Below are 6,434 nucleotides of genomic sequence, written 5' to 3'. Positions count from 1 at the left end.
GTACATTTTTGAAGCATATATTCGTGATATTTTTTGTTGTGCTTTTATGTTGTTTTTATATATATTGTGTTCTGAAGTGCTTTGATCATGTTTTTTTATCTGATTTTTTCCTGTTGGCGCTAAAAAAGCATCGCTAAGAACGATGTATGACGTATGTCGTCATACATCGTTTTCTTGGCGACGCTTTCTTGGCGCCAACAGGAAAAAGTCGCCAAGGGTGGGGTATATCACATCAGTTCCAAAATTACAGTATAATGTACCAGCAAAAATTAACGATTGCAGCGCCAATTGATACACCACGTGACTGAAAGTACGAAGTAGATTACACAGTGTTTTAACTCACCCATGTGTTCCGACTAGCATGGTGATCAGCAGAGTCGCCTGCCTATGGTCCGAGTTCGAACCTGCTGCATCGCATTTTGCGCTTTTTGACTGTCGTTTATTCTACTGTAAAATTTTACAGTTCAGTAGGATTTTACAGTAAAAGTTACTGCGAACATGGATGCGAGTAACTATTACCGTAAAATATCAGGATTTTTTTTTAAAACAGTGCAGAAATTCCTATTGCAGATAAACTTAGGACAGCTGCTTCTGTTTCTTGAAAAAACTAAACAAGTGAGCCAGATACAACAGTAAAGAGCCCTCTAGATTTCTTATGGAGAAGTTTACAAGAAGGAACAAACCGTAGTGGAAGTGTCAAAGATTTGGGGCCCACGACCTCCTCCAAAGGTCTTGGATTTAACATTATTGCCGATCCTAACACAATAATTTATATACATGCAAGGACTTTTTGAATTCCCTCTAAAAGGTACATTCTGACTGCGATGGAGGTAATTGCAATTTCAACAATAAGTTTTAAGCAAAATACTATGTCTGGTATGCAAAATGCTAAAATATTGAAGTTTTTTTTTTCTTTAAATTTATAACCGTAATGTTATGTTTTCCCAGGTTGGGTAAAGATAGATATCTCTAACTAACCCTCAAAATCATCAGTTAATAACTTTAAGCTAATATATTATAATGGAGAGCTTAAGTTATTTCCTCTAAAAAAATGGAATTTAGTAAATTTGATTGTTTTGATCGCTAACCTTTGAGCTTGAACGAACAATTTTAAATCCGGTGGTGGTTCGTAACATGATTTTTCCTAATATCTTTTGTTCTACTAGTCGGAATGCAGCGAAAATTTGTACCATAATTGCTTTTCAGTCTCAGGATCTCATTTATGCAGCAAAAATTAGGGGTTCATATCATAAAATGTACAGTTTGGGTTTATTTTACTCTGCATATGGTCCCTTATCAAAATTCAGTTTACGTTGTTTTAAAGAAGACTTTAACCCATGTCGAATGACTTTTTCCCTTCTTTCCCTATCACGTATAACAGCCGTATAGTTAAAAGTGTTTCTTCTTCTTCTTTTTTTTTGTCAATGACTGTACTAGACTCATGGATTTAATTCTAAAAGAATATTAATGCATCTGCTTTCAGCAAACAATCCATTTTAATAGGTAGACAAAATGACTACTTATCTTGCCAAAAACGCTTCTCAATATGTCTTTAAAAATAAAGATCAACTTTGTTTCAGAATTTGAAAACAAGTTTAAATGAGGAATTAGGGGTGTTTTAATTAATCCTCTAAATTCGGGTAAAATTCACCTGGTGCAGAATTTTAAGGGCTTAAACATGCAGCAAAAATTGGAAAAATATTAACTTATTCCAATGAGATACTCTCGAATTTATGATTTCCTTTAAAATTAGGCTAGAAATCTTCGAATTCTTCTTCTCTACATAAGGTATCCTTTTTTCTATTCCGCACCCATGACAACGTGTAAGTTCCAAAATTTCTTTCAATAACTCGTTAAGGTGGGAAAATGAAACAAACACACTCACTTCCACATCTCTTATCTTACTACCAAACGGCCCGAACTTGAGGGTCACAGATCTGGACGAAATTCTGGATTTAGGTTGATTCCCACTAGATATGAACCCAGGTAAAGCGGTTTGAGTGCATAGGCCCCAGTTCTGCTGCAACTAGAGTCCAAAGTTTTTATTTGAATCTAGAAAAGCAACCGTTTTTTCATTGAAATTAAACTTTTTTTACCCTTTTCTGGCATTTGCATTGCAGTATGAGCCAATTAAATGGATTCACAACACGGAGTAAATGCCCCCCCCCCCTGCCTTTTCCTTTGTACTGACTAAAGACGCCGAATACCTTGGAAGGGTAGATATTGTCCCAAAGTTTCTAATTCCAATGAAAACGCCATTGCAATTCTCTAGAGTCCTACAAATCAGTGTGGTTCAGATGGCAAAAACTTGAAGGTCACGATAAACTTCCGGATTTAGGTCAATTCGTACTAGATATGAGCTCAGGTAAAATAGTTTGAGTGCATAGGTTCTAGTTCGGCATTAAGGAGGGTCTAAATTTGCTTGTTTGGCTCCGAAACTGTAATATGAAGATTTTTTTGCGGAATTTGAAACTTTGGCACAGTATTTGCTCTCCTAACATCTGTCGCGTTTCTTGTTAGTATAACGTAGGGGCAGTGAAATTTACTCTATATTCTGAATGCATTTAGTTGGCCGATTCTGCAGTGCAATATCAAGAAAAGAGTGAAAAAAAAAGGCTTATTTCAAAGGAAAACCTTCTTGAGCCAAACCAGAAAATGTGGACCCCCATCACGACCGAACTAGGGCCTATGCAGTCAAACCGCTTTACCTAACTCATATTTAGTGGGAATTATGCTGAATCCAGAATTTCGTCCAGATCCGTGACCCTCCAGGTCGTGTCGTTTGGTAGTAAGATGTATAAGAGTCATTGTTCGAATCCGATTTTTCAACCGCAACGCTCACTGCAATTATTAAGTGTGCGAACTCTTGAAGCGAATTTGAAGAATATGAATCGATTTGCCGAGTCATACGGTTTTAGTTATTTATTTAAATCCATTTAAAAATCGTACCGGTAGTTTCAATCTCTATTTATTTATTTATTGGTGAACTGACGAATCTTTGAGTCAAAATGCAAGAAATTCCTGAAATGCTACATCTTTTCTTGATCACCAGTTTTTTGAAACGAGGCTTTTGTATAAATACTAATTTTATCGTCTGCTTATTTTGGTACCAAAATGTCGAATAAGCCATCTCCCCTTGAATAGAGGCCTTAATAAGAGCTTAAAAAAAACCTCGTTATTCGAATCTAACTCTTTTACCGCATCGCCCACTGCAATTATTAAGCGTGCGATCTCTTGAAGAGCCTTAACGCATTATATATTATACGGTGATTCATCCGGGTTTAGTTATTTATTTAAATCCAGTTAAAAATTGTACTGGTAGTTTCAGTCGCTTTATTTAAAAGTGAACTTACGAATCCAAGAGTCAAAATGCTAGAAATTCCTGAAATGTTACATCTTTTCTTCGGTGGGAGTAAAACTGGAAGAACTTTTTAAAAACAAAAAGAGAAGTTGAAACTAAACTCCTTATCGGTTGATTACAAAAGATAGGTTCTTCTTTACATGAAGATGAGCAATTAATTAAGTATAAAATTCTTGAAAAAGAACAAGAATCATTCTTGTCAAATCTAGAATGATTTGTTTCTCGCAAGCATGAGTAGAGGGAAAAGGCCGGTTCTGCGCAATATTGCGCCTCCCACTTCCTCCCCACCCCCTAACGATCTTCCTCCTAACACTTCCTCCCACCCCCTGACGATTGCGCCTCGAACTTGAAGAAGGTTACGGGGGTTTTTCCCGCGTTTTTGAATATTTTCGCGCCTTTTTTTGGACTTTGTCGTTTTTCTAGTCATAGAAGACTAGGAGGTTTTTCACTTTTTGAATGGCAACGTCAAAGTTTTTGGTTGTTATGACAACCAGAGTTTTTTAGTTTTCAGTTGGCAACACTTATTGCTATGTTTTAACCAGGGAGATTAAAGGGAAGGAGATAAATCTTTACTATGGAGAAGTGGCAACGTTTGTTCACTTTTTCCAGAGGGCGCTGTATGTGCACCGCTCCCGTCAATCGCAGCAGATCAATGTAAATGATGCTAAGTTTCTCATTTTTTTAGAGGCAGCTATTAAAGCAAAATAAAGAAAAAACTGCTGGAAAGTGGTTGTAATAAGGGGCCAATATAGTGGACGATGTACGGCTTTCGTCTACAGGAAGTTAGCGCAGTATTTTGATGGAAAAATTTATTTTATTTTTCATCACCAACTTGCCGAATTCGTCTGCTATTAATATTGCGCTGTGCGATGTTTTATTTTTTACGAGTGTGAATGTTTCTATTCCTGAAAATAATTGACGAAATGAGAATATAGTAGAATTAATTACGTAAATACTTTTTTTAATTAGTTGTAAATTTCGTGACATGCTACGAGAACTAATTAAAGGGAAACAATTTTTTGCTTTCACGACCTTTAACAGAAAAAAAATAAATGTTAATGTTCTATTCACTTGACTTCAAGCTGATATTGATTGTAATAATTTTGTTCACGTGTTTACTCACTGCTTAAACAGAACTGTTATCATTATTTTTTTATTATTATTGCATTTTTTTCTACAACCAAATCGGAAAAAAATCGGGAAACCTTTTTCATTTAAAAAATACACATGATTATTTTCAACACAAAACACCACAAACTATCTCAAAAAAGCGTTCCAAGGTATAATTTTTTTGAATGAATAAGGTTTCTCGATTTTTTTTCCATTTGGTTGTCGAAAAAAAGGCAATCTGTTTAAGCAGTGAGTAAACACGTGAATAAAATTATTATAATTAATATCAGCTTGAAGTTAAGTGAATAGAACATTAACATTTATTTTTATCTGTTGAAGGTCGTGAAAGCAAAAAATTATTTCGCTTTAATTAGTTCTCGAAACATGTCACGAAATTTACAACTAATTATAAAAAGGATTTACGTATTTAATTCTACTACATTCTCATTTCGTCAATTATTTACAGGAATAGAAACATTCCAACTCGTAAAAAATAAAACATCGCACAGCGCAATATTAATAGCAGACGAATTCGGCAAGTTGGTGATGAAAAATAAAATAAATTTTTCCATCAAAATACTGCGCTAACTTCCTGTGGACGAAAGCCGTACATCGTCCACTATATTGTCCCCTTATTACAACCAATTTCCAGTAGTTTTTTTCTTTTTTTGCTTTAATAGCTGCCTCTAAAAAAATGAGAAACTTAGCATCATTTACATTGATCTGCTGCGATTGTCGGGAGCGGTGCACATACAGCGCCCTCTGGAAATAGTGAACAAACGTTGCCACTTTTACACTAGCAATCCCGTAGGACATTTCTCTCCTTCTTCCTACTCCGTGGTTTTAACTTTTGGATGGCAACTTTTAAGAACGTTCGTGGCGCCATCTATTGAGAGGTTGATTTTTTTTATTTCCGGACTTTTGAATATTTCTGCGAATTTAATTATTTTTATTTTTACAGAATGTGGCGGCCGAGAATCGAACACCCAAACTTTGAGTTAGCAAAAACGTATGCTAACCACTATGCTATATTTTTCATTACTCTTTCAGTCTTAATGTGAATCTGTACCATGACAACGAATATTACAATTAAATTAATTTTAAAACCATCAGTTAATTTACTCTTTAGTACTAATCATGGCATATCATTAACTGAATTTCAGCTCATAATTGAAACTATCATCATTATTATTATTTTTCATAATTACAAAGTTTTCACTTAAGTAAAGATTTATTTAAATACAACCCATTCGAGATTTTAGATTTATTTCAATGCTTTGTGGACTTGAAATATATTTTAAACTTTGATTTTCTTTTTCATGCATTTCAAACTTTATCCTTTTTATTTTTTCTAACTTGTTAAATTTTCTTAACTAATTTCTTTTTTCTTTGTCAAATTTACAAATAATTTTTCTAACTTGTAAAAATTTCGAAGAAATAATTTTCTTAACTAATTTTTTTTTGACTTTCATACAACAAAATATTTTTTCTTACTTGTTAAATTTTCGAAGAAATAATTAAGTTAAATATTCTTTCACACATTTTGAACTTTAACGTTTTTTCCTGTCATTTAGCACTTTGATTTTTTTTTTCACTATTTTAGCGTTTTTCAATTATTTTCAGTCTTTAACTATTTTCTTAACTTTTTAGTCTTTAACTAATTTCAAGCATTTCAGACTTAGATTATTTTTTCGTGATTTCGATTTTTTTTTTTAGTATATTTTAGAGTTTGATCATTTTCTCGCTTGTTTTTACTTTATCGTTTTTTTTCCGATATTTTTAAACTTAGAAATTTTTCACAAGTAGTGACTGGAATTGAAACCTCAAATTTTTCAAAACGTTATCATGTCTTCAATTTTTGCAATCATGTCAAACTTGCAATCAATTTACTCTTAGTAGTAATTAACACTTATCATTAACAAATTTTTACGGATTTTAAAAAATCAACTTAATTAATTTTTTC

This window comes from Uloborus diversus, chromosome 8 (genome assembly GCF_026930045.1).
Source record: "Uloborus diversus isolate 005 chromosome 8, Udiv.v.3.1, whole genome shotgun sequence".
Taxonomy (NCBI): Eukaryota; Metazoa; Arthropoda; class Arachnida; order Araneae; family Uloboridae; genus Uloborus; species Uloborus diversus.
The sequence above is the reverse complement of the archived record's forward strand: the minus strand, read 5'-3'. Positions refer to the sequence as shown.